Source organism: Thalassophryne amazonica, chromosome 2, assembly GCF_902500255.1.
Source record: "Thalassophryne amazonica chromosome 2, fThaAma1.1, whole genome shotgun sequence".
In the NCBI taxonomy this organism is placed as follows: Eukaryota; Metazoa; Chordata; class Actinopteri; order Batrachoidiformes; family Batrachoididae; genus Thalassophryne; species Thalassophryne amazonica.
This window is the reverse complement of record NC_047104.1, coordinates 52018787-52035789: the sequence shown is the minus strand read 5'-3', so window position 1 is coordinate 52035789 and position 17003 is coordinate 52018787. Positions and strand designations below refer to the sequence as shown.

General features: G+C 42.3%; 1 long non-coding RNA gene across 1 annotated transcript; it reads right to left on the bottom strand.

The window, feature by feature from the left end:
- Window positions 1–274: 274 nt before the first annotated feature.
- On the bottom strand, window positions 275–16319 carry LOC117502177. Its single transcript, XR_004558207.1, has 3 exons — window positions 16308–16319; window positions 5928–5936; window positions 275–403 (listed from the first exon to the last, which is right to left on the bottom strand). It is a non-coding gene; the product is annotated as an uncharacterized LOC117502177 (long non-coding RNA).
- Between the last annotated feature and the right edge of the window lie 684 nt (window positions 16320–17003).

The following is a 17003-nucleotide window of genomic DNA, read 5'->3' as shown; positions in this document are numbered from 1 at the left end:
TCCAGATTTTGTCACTCTCATTCGTGATTCCATTTTTATTTTTAATGCTAATGAAATTAGCAGAAGAGATTAGAGGGTTTTTTTGTATGTGAGAGGTCAGGCTGGTGATGGCTCAAGGTGTTGTACATGGGTAAGGTCTAGACCCTAGCTAGTAGTAGGGAAAAACAGGTTATTTTTGTTATTGCTGTTTTTGAAGGAAGAAACCTCAAGCAGAACAGACTAGGTTGGTTGACCATCTGCTGTGTTAGTATAGTTAATATATGAGACCATAACTATTTTTTCATAAGAATTGTGCATTTGGCGATAAAAGCACTACATTTGGCACAGATGCAGCCAAACATATTACAGAAAAATCTGGATATTGAGCCATCATGAATTTTCATAATGGTTGCCATGGTGACCACTGTCAAAATCAACACTGAAGAATGCTCCAACCATATTGAAAAATATACCACATTATTTGTCTGATCATAATGATTATAAAGGATTATGAACCCATTCTTACCACAATGACACTGATTTAACAAACAAAAACCGAAAAAAGAATATTTGAGCTTGGACATTAAAATGTGATTTATTTTTAATCCTATATCAAACAATCATAAAACATTATCATAAACATACAATTGTAGTGGTATTTTACACACCACTACCCCACTAAATGTGCTTAACTTAAAATGTCCAAACATTATTTTACATCCTGGGGATAATTACATCCTGGGGACATTACACTCAGGATTTCAAAAAAAATTTAATTCATCCAGCATTTTGTTTGTTAAAACAGCAGATGAGCTCTAATGCTTTCTTGGGTGGCACAGTGGATTAGTGGTTAGCACTGGTGCCTCACAGCAAGAAGGTCGCAGCATCGCTTCCTGCCCTTTGTGTGTGGAGTTTGCATGTCTCCACATCTGCGTGGGTTTCCTCAAGGTACTCCGGTTTACTCCCACAATTAAAAATGTGTGTGTTTTTATTTATTTATTTATTTTTAGGTCGGCTCCTTTCTCTGTCCCTGATTGAGGCAACGTCTCTACATCTGAAGTTGGTCCCCAGAACTGTTACCGTCCACTGTTCCACTTTGCTGCTAAAGGAGAAGATGTTTTTGTGTGATGACATCATCACATACACAGAATGTGATGGTGATAAAAAAAATAAAATAAAATAAAGGTGGTAAAAATAGTTGTTTTTTGTAAGAGATCAACTTTGTAGAAAGTATCATGTAAAGCACCAGTGGAGTGATATGCATTATTACAACAGCATATATAGAACAAGTATCGCATTTAGCGGGAGCTTTACCCAATATTGCATGAAATGAGAGCATGAAATAAAACATGAAATCATGTCTGAGTGAGCGGCTCTGATTGTTTTCTCTCTGAGTTTGTTTTCTCTCCTGGTTGGGCCACAAAAATCCTACAACACAGTCCAAACTGTATTAATCTGTCCTCACGCATTTCCCCATTAAATCATAACACAACGCAAACGTCTAATCTGTTTTCTTCTTTAAAAATCTGGCACAAATGCACGGTGCAGAAGACTGAGGCGCTGATACGAACATGAGCACACGGTTTCACAGACTAGGACAGAAATTCTAAGTGACAAGAGCTCATGTGGAAATGCCAAATCTCTGCCGCTGTGGGGGTAGAATGTTTTACATGAATGCAACCAGTTCAGTCTGGAAATGGGGTTAGAGGGCTAGAAAGTAAAACGGTGTGGTGGTACTCTGACTTCACTCGGCTCGACCTTTCAGCCAGGGAAAGTGGCTGCTTGCTCGGTCAGCCAGGAGCTCTCCTCCGCCTGGCCCCACAGCACTCCTCTGCTCTCCTCTGGAGCTGGTCTGAGACCTGACTGGGCCTGGAAGACTTCCGTCTGGAGTGCCGCAGCCAGGACTGAAAGCAGAACTCCAGGTGAGCTCTAACTCCAATTTCGAACCAGACTCCTTTGTGGCCAGTAATTTAACAGGGGATATATTTAATCTTCATTACAAGGAGTTGGAATAAGATGAACTTGTAAAGCTCCCGTCAGCCAGCCAGATCAGAGTATGTAAGTTGGAGTCGTGCATGCATTTGTGCATTTGGGATTTTACACATGATCGTGACTATTTGGAATCTTACACATTCACCTACGACCTCTTTGTCTCCGACTCCGTCTCATGCCCGACTCCACCCTGAAAACACAACTACAGGCCAACAAATTTCATTACAATGGCCTTAAACTGCACAGTTTTAGAGCCTTCTAATTATTCCTCTCTCAGATGTGGTCGTGTCGAGAAGGGCCGTAAATCAACAGAAGTGGGAGCGCCAGGCCTGGAGCAGTGAGTAAAACTTGAAACAAATTTTCTGCCCTTTCCTTCAATCACTATTCTTCTCTCCAGCACCTTACCTCACCGGCTGATGAAACGGCAGAGTGGAAAGTAGAACAACACTGGTGCGTGTGGCCTACTGTGTCCAGCGTGATCTTGTTTGATCTTGTACCCTGCACTCCATCACCCATATCGGTATTAATTCATATTTTATCCACAGGAACAAATCATGCTTTTAGAAATGATCATTTACATGAAGTATAGCCACCAGGAGCATTGCTTTAAGTACTGACCACATGCATGGGTTTTTCCACTAGCTGGGGTCGGGATGATGGGATCCATAGATACAAAACCCCAATTCCAATGAAGTTGGGACGTTGTGTAAAATGTAAATAAAAACAGAATACAATGATTTGCAAATCCTCTTCAACCTATATTCAGTTGAATACACCACAAAGACAAGCTATTTAATGTTCAAACTGATAAACTTCATTGTTTTTGTGCAAATATTTGCTCATTTTTTAAATGGATGCCTGCAACTTGTTTCAAAAAAGCTGGGACAGTGGTATGTTTACCTCTGTGTTATACCTTTCCTTCTAACAACACTCAATAAGCTTTTTGGAACTGAGGACACTAATTGTTGAAGCTTAGGGCCCTGTCCCACTGGCATTTAGGAGGATTTGCGTATGGATTGCGAACAAAATTGGCCCATATTCGCCAAACATCTACAATATCCATGTAACATGCCTGTATGAGTCTCCATCATCCAAACACGCCCGTGATCATCCGCAGAGGCACGCATGTCCGCAGCCAGGATTTTTGAGCTGTTCAAAAATCTGGATGCGGATAACATCCACCTTACATACTCCATATATACTCAATTCATACACAATACATACTCACTCTATGCGCTGTATATCTGCCGTTAACCGCTGATATCCACAACTGACTGGGATTTGCAGCTTGGCAGCGGACTGGGACAGTGTGTAAAACAGATATATCGTGCCTATCATGTCCACATCACAAACTAAAATATGTTGTAGTGAATGCATACAAATTGGCCACGAATAAAGCGTTTTATTACATCTGCTTTGCAGCTGATTTGCGGACAATCTGTGAATGCATAACAAACACGTCACGTAAACCCAAAGTACTATATGTGGCAGAAAGCGACATACCTGCCAGTCAGTGCCAGTCCAGCTGTGTAAATCCACAAAGATGTAGCTGTGGCAATCGTGTCTCCTCCAGGACTTTTATTTAACTCCAACAAAAGGAAGAGTTGCTGTTTAGCCACAACTCACGCTGAAGTCTGTTTTCTGTGACACTCTCAAAAAAAAAAAAAACACCGTCTCACATCCCAAGCGGCTTCCCCCCTCCTGCTCCCCAGACTCATGAACAGTTAGCCCTCACATGACAAAATGAACATTAACTCTGTGAGCAACTTGTCCAAGTCCAGCAAATGCTCCAGAGCCTGTATTGTTGGTGTGAATAGTGATGTCAAAAGGCCTGAGTGAGCTTATTTTATGACCGCAATGCAGATGCTGTGCACACGCAACAGGTGGGTGATGCATTCATAATACACCCGTAATACTGCCGTGATAATCTCAATGTGTCGGATCAGTTTCCTCACTACATGTGTTATATAACCGTGATTGTTCATTATATATTCGCTATATATTCTTAATAGATCCGTAATTCATACTGGGACATTTGTCATTTTTGGCCATTTTTGTTGTGGATGACAACGAACGCCCGTAATTTGTGGACTCAATTCATGCGCAATTGATCCTCTCCCCAGTGGGACAGGGCCCTTACATCAAGCAAGAATTCTTTCCCATTCTTGCTTGATGTATGACTTCAGTTGTTCAACAGTCCGGGGTCTCCGTTGTCGTATTTTGCGCTTCATAATGTGCCACACATTTTCAATGGGCGATAGGCCTGGACTGCAGGCAGGCCAGTCTAGTACCCACACTCTTTTACTACGAAGTCACGCTGTTGTAACACGTGCAGAATGTGGCTTGGCATTGTCTTGCTGAAATAAGCAGGGATGTCCCTGAAAAGACATTGCTTGGATGGCAGCATGTGTTGCTCCAAAACCTGGATGTACCTTTCAGCATTGATGGTGCCATCACAGATGTGTAAGTTGCCCATGCCATTGGCACTAACACACCCCCATAACATCACAGATGCTGGCTTTTGAACATTGCGCTGGTAACAATCTGGATGGTCTTTTTCCTCTTTTGTCCGGAGGACACGTCGTCCATGATTTCCAAAAACAATTTGAAATGTAGACTCATCAGACCACAGCGCACTTTTCCACTTTGCGTCTGTCCATTTCAAATGAGCTTGGGCCCAGAGAAGGCAGTGGCGTTTCTGGATGTTGTTGATGTATGGCTTTCACTTTAGTAGACTTTTAATTTGCACTTGTAGATGTAGCGGTGAACTGTGTTAACTGACAATGGTTTTCTGAAGTGTTCCTGAGCCCACGCAGTAAAATCCTTTACACAATGTTGGTTTTTAATGCAGTGCCGCCTGAGGGATCAACGGTCACGGGCATTCTTCTGATTATATTATGGACTGTAGATGATGGAATCCCTAAATTCCTTGCAATTGAACATAGAAAAACATTGTTCTTAAACTGTTGGACTATTTTTTCATGCAGTTGTTCACAAAGTGGTGATCCTCACCCCATCTTTGCTTGTGAATGGCTGAGCCTTTTTATACCCAATCATGACACTCACTTGTTTCCAATTAACCTGTTCACTTGTGGAATGTTCCAAACAGGTGTTCTTTGCGCATTCATCAACTTTCCCATTCTTTTGTTGCCCCTATCCCAGCTTTTTTGAAACGTGTTGCAGGCATCCATTTCAAAATGAGCAAATATTTGCACAAAAACAATAAAGTTTATCAGTTTGAACATTAAATATCTTGTCTTTGTGGTATATTCAATTGAATATAGGTTGAAGAGGATTTGCAAATCATTGTATACTGTTTTTATTTACATTTCACACAATGTCCCAACTTCATTAGAATTGGGGTTGTACATACATACATCTTCAACTGCTTATCCGGGATCGGGTCGCGGGGGCAACAGCTCCAGTAGGGGACCTCAAACTTCCCTTTCCCAGGCCACATCTTTCCAGTTCCATATTTTACTCAGCCATCAGCTCTGGATAGTTTTACGCCTATATCACCTAAAGAGCTCACCGGTTTGGTTGATAGGATGAAACCTTCCTTCTGCCCACTTGATATTGTCCCTACCTCCTTATTTAAAAAGGTCATCCATTCTATTGACTCAACTACTTTATTGATAATAAACAGATCACTGCTTTCTGACTGTGTCCCTCAATATTTCAAACATGCAGTTATCCACCCTTCCTTTGCTCCTTCAAAATTTTAGACCAATTTCAAATTTGCCTTTTATTTCCAAAGATTTAGAAAAAGTGGTGGCCAAACAGCTTAATGAGGTTTTAGCTAAACATAATATTCTTGATAAAGTCCAGTCTAATTCCATCACTTGCACTCTATGGAAACTGCCCTTCTCAGAGTTTCAAATGATATTTTAACCCTCTGTCGTCTTGGGTATAATTGGGTGTTTTTGGCTACTTTTGGTTATGCCTTCATAATTTACTTTAAAAAACTGTTGACTGGCCTTGTTTGGGGTCATTTTTTTTTTCAGCACAACCTCACCTGTGTGACTTTACAGTCTTTCTTTCATTCTGACATACTGCATTAAAACAGTGACCCTAAATTCACCCCAAAACCTAAAATTTGAATCAGAATTTTTTTTTTTTTTTTTTTTTTTTTGCTGTGAAAACCAGGAATATGTTTAACGAACCATTTTTATAACTTTGAATGCAAATATAAATTGTACATTTCAGAAACATATGTAAAAATGTAGCAAAAACAAAGTTATATGAGTATACAACAATTCACATTAAAATGCATGAAATGCTTCAGGCGTTTTTCTTTTTTTTTTTTTTTTTTTTGGCTATTTACATGCAGTAAGAAGCCACACAAATTATATTTGTGTCACTCAGAAAAACAATTCCATTGTCCAATGCACATCAGAAGCCCCCCCAAAATTATACAGATATTCGACCTCAAGATCCATGTGTATTTTTTTTTGTTTTTGTAGCATTTTTTATTACTGTTGGTACAGACTGTCCTGGCTGTGTTAGCGGCCAAAACCAGCAAACAACAACAACAACAAAAAATAAAAAATGGTGCTTTGGACGTTGGTGTGGGGTGGTCCTATACCTGAACTCTGTGTTCTCCGTGCCTGGAACCTGCATACTGCTGGAGCAGTGTGTGTCTGCATCCTGCTGTGTTCCAGGACTTGGCACTGGGGCAGAGCTCTGTAGCGCCTGAATCCTGGGGAAGCTATACAAAACACGCAATCCGATCCACTGTGCAGATCTTTGTGCACGTCTGTGGATCCACCTGCTCTAATTGCTCATCCAGAACAAAAGAGAGATCATTTCCTTCATCATCAGAATCCTCACTGTCTGGTTCAGACTCTGATTGTTCCATCTTGTCCCAATTCAAAAAAATAACTGAATGCTTGCTCAACATTCATAAGACACCTAATTTTTACAAAACAAAACAAAACAAAAAAAACCCACCACCACCACACTAACCACACACGCTAAATACACCACCAAAACAATACACACTCCAAACAAGCCAAATATCTCGAATCTCTCAAATACCAAAACTCTAATCACTGTCTGCTTTTTTCTCTCTACACCGAATCACCCACAATATTCCTTCACTCAGCAACCAAATTACGTGGCTTGGGGATCATTGCTATTGGCTTATGTAGTTTATTTTCCACCAGTGATAAAGACAAATTCATGTTTTGCTTTGTTTTTTTATTTGTGTTGCTGCAGGCAGAGGGTGGAGAAGGAAAAAAAGAAACTGTTTGTGTGAAGTGTGCACCTGCAAACAAAACCACATGGAGTCGGTGGGCTGTGATCAAACACACGTGAGGTTAGTAACTTCTGATTGATTAGCTTGTGTCTTTTCCACCAGTGAAAAAGAAGTAGTCATGATTCTTCCCAATGCTGTCGCTGATACAGTAGAGAAGGATCCTTTTTGTAGCGTATGCGTACATAAATGCACAGCAAAAATGACAATAATATTCATGAAAACGCATGGTGTAAAAAATACTCCTAAGTCAAGTTATACTAGGCCTATTAACAAAATGTAAAAAGTGGTGTAAAGGTTGAAGAGTGCATGTTTAACACACATTCAAATGGATACTCAGAGTGCAGCAGATTGGGTGTTATGTCCACTTAATTAGGCCATGTGACTTATCCCTTAATACAGAAAAGGCAGTGGTCCTTGTTTGTGCCCCTGATGAGTTTGGCCCCACTGTGGTTAAGAACCTTGGCTCCCTAGCCCCTTTTGCTTGCTCAGCAGTCAGGAACTTAGGTGTTGTGTTCGATCATTCCCTTGCACAATCTTGTTTCTTTTTGGTGACATCTGTTTCTTTCATTGTGTCTAGGGCTGAGTTGGAGATGATCATTCATGCATTTGTTTCATCATGTCTTGACCACTGTTTTTTAGCAAGTGCTCTTTGGACCACTTACAAACAGTCCAGAACACAGCTACAAGGCTTCTTACAGGGTCATCAAAGAGGTCATATGTAAAACAGATTCTTTCCATGTTGCACGGGCTCCCTATCCATTTCAGAATGCAATTTAAAATTGTGGTGCTGACGTTTAGAGCTCTATATGGTCGGATGCCTACCTTATATCATTGAAATTTTACACCCATATATGGCAAGCAGGCCTCTGAGGTCTTCAAACCTGGGCTTGTTGGTTGTGCCTGCGCTTCGTGGACTCTGAAGAAATATTTACAGTGAATCTCAAGCCCCATTTGTATAGGCTGGCTTGTGTGTTATGTGAAGCACTTTGTAATTTTTATCTGGAAAGGTGTTATATAAATAAACTTTACTTATTTACTTACTTACACATTTACCACTATTGACTGGAGGATCCTGAGGCATTCCCAGGCCAGTGTGGAGATATAATCTCTTTACATAGTCCTGGGTCTTTCCCAGGCTCTCCTCCCAGCTGGATATGCCATGGCCTCAGAATTAGAGGTCCTGATCCTCATCCCAGCTGAGCCACACTCGGCTGCTAACTGATCTAGTGAGTGTTGGAGGTCACAAGCCAATGAAGCCAACAGGACCATATCATCTGCAAAAAGCAGTTATGAGGCCCTGAGCCCACCAAAATGAAGACCCTCCTCTCCCTGACTATGCCTCGATATCCTAATCATGAATATCACAAATAGGATTGGTGACCAGGTGCAGTGCTGGCAGAGGCCATCCCCTACCGGAAATGAGTCAGACTTACTGCTGAGGACCCACACACAGTTTTGGCTTTGTGAGTACAGAGATTGGATGGCCCTAAGAAGGGACCCCCTCACTTCATACTTCTGCAGCACCTCCTGCAGTGTCTCCCGGGGAACCCGATCATACACCTTCTCCAAGGCCACAAAACACATTTAGACTGGATGGGCATACTCCCAGGCACCCTCCAGGATCCTTGTGAGAGTAAAGAGCTGATTGGTTGTTTTACAGCCAGGACAGAACCTGCATTGTTCCTCTTCAATCTGAGGTTTGACTACCGGCTGAACACTTTGCTCCAGCACCCTGCAGCAGACTTCACCAGAGAGGCTGAGTAGTGTGATGCCCCTGAAATTGTCACTCTCTGGTCCCCTTTTTTGAAAATGCGAACCGCCACCTCAGTTTGCCAGTCCCTCCACACCAAGAGCATTCAGCATTTCTGGACGGCTCTCATCAATGATGGGATCCAAAATCCCAATCTATGTGTGTCCCATAGATAGTTACTTTTTAGTGGTGGAGACCATCCGGCTGTCTGCCTGTGTGATTGACATTAAAGTCCCAGGATATTGTGTAGTGTGGTGGATGTGGAAACAGTGTGGCACCAGTGCAGACTCCAAGACCTGACCTGAAGAAAGCATCAGCCTTGTTGATTTGTTGGTCAAGTGCAAGATCCAGAAATGTCATCTTTTAAAATTTGTGCAACATACTATGTCAACATTCCTGCACCAATCCTTTTGGTCTGTTTATGCCACTTGACAGTCAATCTGCCACTATAAGGTCCAGCAGGGCTGTTTGTCTCCAGTCCTCATGTGAATGCATGAAGCAGCTCAGCTGCAGCACTTCCTGGTGAAATGTCTCACTGTGATGCAGAGCGGGTGGCAGGATGGTCAGCAGACAGCTGAGTGGTACCTGGAACAAGGTCTGTCTGTCTGTAACTGCCTGCAATCAGCTTCTTTAAAGGTTCCAGCCCATAATTGCTCAGTATAGCCCCAAGATAGCAATCAAAGAGATGCTGAACTCCTCCATTCTGCCTCTCTTTCCTTCAGTCTTTATCTTACTTTCTTTTGCCCCCCTCTGTCTTCTTCTGCTTGGGGTTTAAACACACAGCAAAGAAAGCATCTGTTGTTTTTATGTTTGATGGAGGGAAATCAATTCAAATTGAACTAATGGCAAAATTGATAATGCTTTGAAGAATGGGGCAGCACGCCCCCGCCTTCACCCTGGTTGCATTTTTCCCTCTTCTCTGTTCTCTTATCTTTCAACAATTACAAGAGCAGTGTTATGGCCCTTTTAAGTCACTTGCCAGCTGTATTTGCAAAAAAGAAAAAAAAAAAATGTCGTCTTCATCTCTAGGCAAATGTGTCCATGTTGGGGTTCTAAGTATTGCTGATGCCTTTCCTCTGAAGTCATGATGACAGCATTAAAGCCTTTTGTCTGGGCACAACACATGAGTTGATTCATGATGATGTGTCAAATCTGTCAACCATCATGACGTACCCAGCTTTGCTTGATGTGGTGTGAATGTCAAGTCAGATCCATTACCGAATTGTTAGAAAACATTTTATCAGCTGAAAATAAACACTTTCTGCTTGATTTTCAAAATAAAAGACTTCATGCTATTGACACGCAAAGTAATTTAACTCGTGAAAGTATCTGTATGAGCTCTTGTGAAAATGTGAGGGTTCTCTGGGATTTTTTTCTTATTTTAAGTGACTAGTATATGATTATACGTATATATATCAGCTGTAGGGGTGTGTGTCTGTACTTTATAAAACAATGTGATATGGAGCTACAGGAACGCTACTTTTTATTACGGAATGATTTGATGTGATACGATGCAAGCTGACACAATTGTTTGTTTAGTGTATCTGTTTATTTTCCATGATGAATTAGAATAAGCCAAAAGTGGGTTTGCTTACCTTCACATACATATTTAATGACAAATCAGGGACCTTCTTTAGGTTTTTACTACTGTGCAGCAGCATGTTAGCACTGTCTCTGCTCATCTTTTGTTCACCACTGGGAGCAGCACCATGCATTGCACTATCATAGAAAGTGCAGCATAAATACGAAGCCAGCTGCTGTTAGCATAACATAAACAGCTTCACATAACTTTCCTGTGCTGAACCAGTATGAAAGAATTAAACTGTGAGCCGAATGTAAAGTACAAACTGGTACATTTTTTCCATTATGACACCCGCACTCCCAAACATGGTCATTATTGTTTTTTCCTCCCAAAGTTAATGCTCCTGTGACTAACCTCGGGAGAGCCTCATGCTGACCTTTGATCTTTTACACGGGTTTGAAGACAGATGTAACAGTGTAAGAGCTTAACACAACTGATTTACTGCATTAAAGTCAAGCCATCAACTTTTTCAAAGTGCGTTTAGATTGGTTCAGGGGTCCATGTATCAGTGCAGTCATGTCCTTTACTTTAAGATTGATTTGCGCAGTAAAACAGTTCACCCCTCCTTGGTGCACAGCCGCGTAGAGCACAGTTAAACTTCCTCATATTCTGTGCACCTTTGGTGTAGTTGTGCAGCGTAGCTATAAAACAGAGAGGTGTCACAGGGTGAAGTCATCTGTTAATCTCATGAGAGGAGTGAAATAACACCTGCAGTTCAGCAGATGTCCCATCAATTATCGCTGCCGCTGCTTCAGCAGCCTCGCCCAGCACACTGCCGTACTTCCTGAATACGCCTATTTGTCCCTTTTATCATGGACAATACCCCGTCATAGAGTGTACTTTCATACTTTCTTTGTCTCTAATCACATACCAGAAACACAAGATGAACCCGCACTGCCCCTGAGGGCTTAGTTTGATTGGCATATTGTTCAGCTTTAAGGCCGGCTTAGCTCGTGTCGCACTAAATTCAAAGCGGAAAATGAAGCACAGTGTCCTCTCCTCTTAAGACTTAGAAGTTAACCTGATTAAGTATCTGCCTGACATGGGGATCATCAGGTGTGGAGCATCCAGCATGGGGGATCAAATCACATTGTCACCACACACACAAGCACAAAGATACAAATACAGTAGAGGAAACGAAGGAGGTGACAGTGACACAGAGAGAATAAGAGAGAATGCAACCTATACTGTAAAAACAAAAATTTGAAATTACTGTTTTCAGCGTTGCTTCTCTTACTTTGTATTAAAGTGAGCCACAAACTGGTGTTGTCATTCTTTGAGTTGGAATTTCAAGTATTAATAATTAACAATATTATGAGCAAGTTCCGTTGATCTCGATCCCGACCTGAGTCACTTAATTTTGAGTATCTCCCGGTACAGCCTCATGCTATACCTGGATTTTCTGAGATATCACACTTGCACAGAGGGCACTGCAAGTATATAAAGTCAAACCGATGTATATCCTTGGCAATTTAACAGCTCTGCAATGCATTAAGAAAAAACAAGATCAACCAAATTATTATAATTGTAATTTTCAAAAGGATATTTATTGTAGCCTTCCCAAATACACCATCAAGAGGTGGTTTCAATCAGACGAGGTGTTCTTGGAAACAAAAATCAAGATGGTGACCATAGTGGCCATATTGGGCATTTGTGAAAGGAACCTTCTTCTAGCCTCCTCCAGTTCACCACTAATAAATAGTTTCAATCAGAAGATGAGTTGTTTGGTTACTGCATGGAAGTAAAAATGAAGATGGCATCTGTAGTGGTCATACTGGATAACAGACAGTGCCTGTTTTCAAAAGAAACCTTCTTCCTGCCTCCCCAATATACCACCAAGAAATGGATTCAATCAGACGAGGTGTTATTTAGTTATTGTGCAGAAATGAAAAGTTTACAGATGGGCACCCAGACAGTATGAAAACAAAATGTCCCCCAACTTTGTTGAGCAGGGGCAAAAAAAAAAAAAAAACCCACTACCTTCAATCCAAGCTGCTCATTTATTCATTCATTCATTTTCTGCCCAGGTCAGGGTCACTGTGGTAGTGGAGCAACTAGCTCAACCAACATGTCCCTATCCTCAGCCAAGTCCTTTTCCTCTGTGATCCTGAGGCATTCCTAAGCCATCTGGGAAATACAATCCTTTCAGTATGTCCTGGGTCTTCCCCAGTTGGACGTGCCTAGAAGATCTCCCTAGAGAGATAACTGGGGGCATTTTCACCAGCTGCCCAAACCACCTCAACTGGCTCCTTATGATGTGAAGAAGCAGCAACTCTACTGAGTCCTTCTCAAATATTTTTACTTCCTCCCCTTTCCCTGAGTCTAACCCCAGATACCAGATGGACCAATTTCATTTCCACCACCTATATCCATGATATTGTTCCTTCTGTGGACACTTTCCAGTTCCTGGGATCCACCATCTCCCAAGATCTGAAGTGGACCCCTCACATAGACTCCATCAGGAAAAAGCCACAGCAGAGGATGTACTTCCTCAGACATCTCAGGAAGTTCAGCCTGCCCCAGAAACTGCTCAGGTCTGCAGAAAAAAAAAAAAAAAAAATCATTAGAGCCAGCCTGCGCTCCATCCAGGACTTATACTGGTCCAGGACCAGGAAGCGAGCTAGTAACACCTCTGCACAGCCCTCACACCCTGGACACACACTGTTTAAACTCCTCCCCTCGGGTCATTGTTACAGAGCTCTGTATGTTAAAACAACCAGACACAGGAGCAGTTTCTTTCCACAGATCAGAGATGAACAATTTAGCCTGCCAAAAAACTCATTACTTCATATACCTCATGTAAAACTTCAGTCTGTCTGTTTCACACATTATTTTATTATTGCACATTTTATTTTACCTGCACATTTTATTTGTCCATTTTTACTGTGAATTATTCAGTGTATATTTATATATGCCATACAGAAAGAGTGCAGCTCAAACCAAAGGCAGATTCCTTGTATTCTTGTGGCTTCTTGGCGATTGTGATTCTGATTCTAAAGTTCATGACCACAGTTGAGGACAGAAATGTAAAATGAGTCGTAAACTGAGAGTCTCGCCTTCTGGGTCAGCTCTTTTTTCACCATGATGGTCAAATACAGGGTCCTGTATGTTTTAATTGATTTATTTTATTTTTGAAAAAATAAACATTTTTTTATACAACTCATCTGTTATGTGTCGACGCGGGTTGAGGAGTGGACCTGCGTCTGACGGAACCCAGCGCCAAAACAACCAGAAAGCGGTTCCAATAACAAAACAATTTATTTTCCCCCTTCTGTGCAATACAAAGTGTACAAACGTAAAATGCGTCTGTCTGGCGGAGTGAAGGACGGCGCGCTCTCCAGCGCCCCAAAGGATCGAAGCCCGGCGCTTCTGGACCCACGTTCACCGCCAAACACCCCCCAGGTGGACACGACAAACCGACTCTGCGAAGGATAGAAAAGGTGAGGTAAGTCAGCAGCTACAACTAATATCCTTCAAAGGCACACACTGTCAGCAACACATTCAGGTCTGAATTTAAGCTTTATGTAAATGAGCAGCTTCTCACAACAGGTGGAGGATCATCAGTCCGCACGCCACGGCAGTGAGAAGCAAGCTGCACAATTCTCATCAATATTCACATATACTGCATAACAAAATACCAAGTTACTGTTAACAATTATTCAGACAATCAAACCACCTCTGATGTGTGCTGACAGCATGTGTCCCTCACCCATCCTCCTTCACAGGCACGATGTGTCAAACCCAGGCGCGGTCCTCAGCGTCTCACAAACGAACATCACAAGGTCGAGTTCCCGGCAATTCTGCTTGAATCACACATGGCTTAAATGCAGAACGCCATCTCATTATCTGCTTCAGCTGAAAGTCTTTAAGGTTGCACGTGAGCACCATCCACAGGTGCTGCACATCACGTTGATGAGGGTGAAGGACTCTTCTGCCAGCACCTTCTCCACAGACAATAAATCAGTTTGCATACCACCTGGAGAGCAAAGTAAAGAAAAGAACACCCAAATGTCCAGCCAACCCCCCCCCAACACACAACATCATCAATTCCATTTAATGCAGCATTGTAGCAGTAAAACTAGAAAACACAGAGAAACATTGAAAAAATTAATCAGTGACTGCCAACTGTGTCATGCCCTTGACGTTTTGGAGAAAATTTAACTACAATAAATGTTTTAATTCATAACTTACTTTGATGAGTATATGCAACAATTTTTGAAATGCAGAAATCTCAGTTAGTGTAACGAACTTCCAACTTTGTTTAAAGAAGAAAAGTAACTCATTGGAACATACTCAAAAAACTCAAGATGGGCTCAAAACTGAAAAATGTACTGAAGTATTTTGTCTCTAATTTTCAGTGTTATCTTTTTTCATTTTTACAGTGCACAGATGGAGAGAGGAATGAAGGAGTCAAGGAGACGAGGGCATCAGCTGAGATGGGAAGACAGTGAATGAGAGAGAGAGAGTGTGTGTGTGTGTGTGTGTGTGTGTGTGTGTGTGTGTGTGTGTGTGTGTGTGTGTGTGTGTGTGTGTGTGTGTGTGTGTGTGTGTGTGTGTGTGTGTGTGTGTGTGTGTGTGTGAAAGAGAGAAAGAGAGCGAGAGTGTAACACAGGCCAAGTGTTTGAAGTGGATCACTGTAGGCCAAACATCTGAAGAGGACAAGACTGCAAACATGTCACAGGGCAGCCTGCTTGTATTTAACAACAGATGTTTGGTTTCTCCATCCCCACTAATGGTTCTCTTTCCAGGTTGGCCTGACCCAGTGAGTGTCTGATATTTATATTTATGTATGAAATCATTAACCCATAAAGACAAGATTTTATTTAATTTAGCAAAGTCCTGAAGTAAGATATTACAAAATCCGGAAATGCCCACAGTCATGTGCTGTACTACATGGCCTGAGGGCATCTCAACATCCAGACTAAAAATTCAAATCCAATTCATCTTAGCTTCTTCTGCATCGACAAATGAGCCAGTGTGGAAAAAATCAAGTGCAAGTCCTTCTCTGCTATTTATCTGTTTTCCTCCGCACATCCTCCGCTCCCTAGCAGAATGCTTGGCCACGCTTCCGCTTTAAGTGTGTAATTACTGCACGGCTACAGCGGCCCATTCATTCTCCCCACAATATGGCATCACTGGTGATTTGCTCCTAATTTATGGGTGCAGGAGGTTCAACGCTTTAATAATATTTTGTTAATATCATGGCAGGCCTCGCCTCGCCTATGTGATGGATGAAGACTGAACCAACCCATTGCAATTCTGAGCATCACAAGATATTGACACTGCACAGTTTACCCCTCTGCACTCCTTAAAAGGGGCTGGCAGCAGCACCAGAGCCCAGTCAGAGGACATTCATGAATTATAGATATGAGGCTGAATGATAGGGCGGAGGCCATGTGAACGATGGACAAATGGGACAGAATGCGGCTGGCTGATGTGCTGTCGTCCCTGTTGTCCTACGAGATGCTGATGCTCGCATAGATTAATGATAGGGTGCTGAATAAAGCGGATTCCGTGTCAGGACAGTTCATTGGCACTAAAAAGCAAGGCCGCCACAAGACACCATCAACTGCTGATGGAAGCCAATGGTAAGTCGAATGTATTTTTAAACTACTTTTGACAAACTGATCTATCACAGAAAACCTTGAAGACCCAAGAACATCAATATGGAAACATGCAGCAGAACGAAAGCTGCTGAATATACTTTAGATTTACAAATGTATCATTTTTGCTTTAAAGTACTCCACATCAAACATTTTGGTTAAAGATACTCAATGTTATTTTAAATCCAACACAGGCTGGTACTTCTCCATTGAGACTGTGGTGTGATGCAGATGAGAGTTCATAACTTATCCTGTCAGTCCATCCCTGGTTAGTCCCCCAGCCAATGACAAGTAAGCGGATTTCCATTGTTTTAATTGTATTTAAGTCAAAATAGGTGAAAGAAAAAGAAAAGAGAAGTGAGTGATTATTTCAGCGCTGCAGTCTGCCACATCACTGCCAGGCACGTGTCACCATCTGCCATGTTTCTCCACACGATGCTCAAAGACGCGGCTCGAAAATTCCTCTCGACCGAGGCCCGAACCTCTGCTGTTCTTCACCTGACGGTGTCGTAAATGGGTAAAGGGTGTGGCGGACCCGGTGCCCAGGCGGAGAGGCAAAAGAGGAGCTGACAGAGGCTAACTTCGGCTACATCCAAGGCTAATGGGCGCTACAACCGAGGTTAGCGGCTGCTACATCCAAGGTCGGCGGCGGCTACATCCGAGGCTACCGGCGGCTACATCCGAGGCTTGCGGCGGCTACATCTGAGGCTGGCGGCGGCTACATCCGAGGCTAACGGCCGCTACAACCAAGGTTAGCGGCGGCTACATCTGAGGCTAGCGGTGGCTACATCCGAGGCTAACGGTTGCGACAACCGAGGTTAGCGGTGGCTACATTCGAGG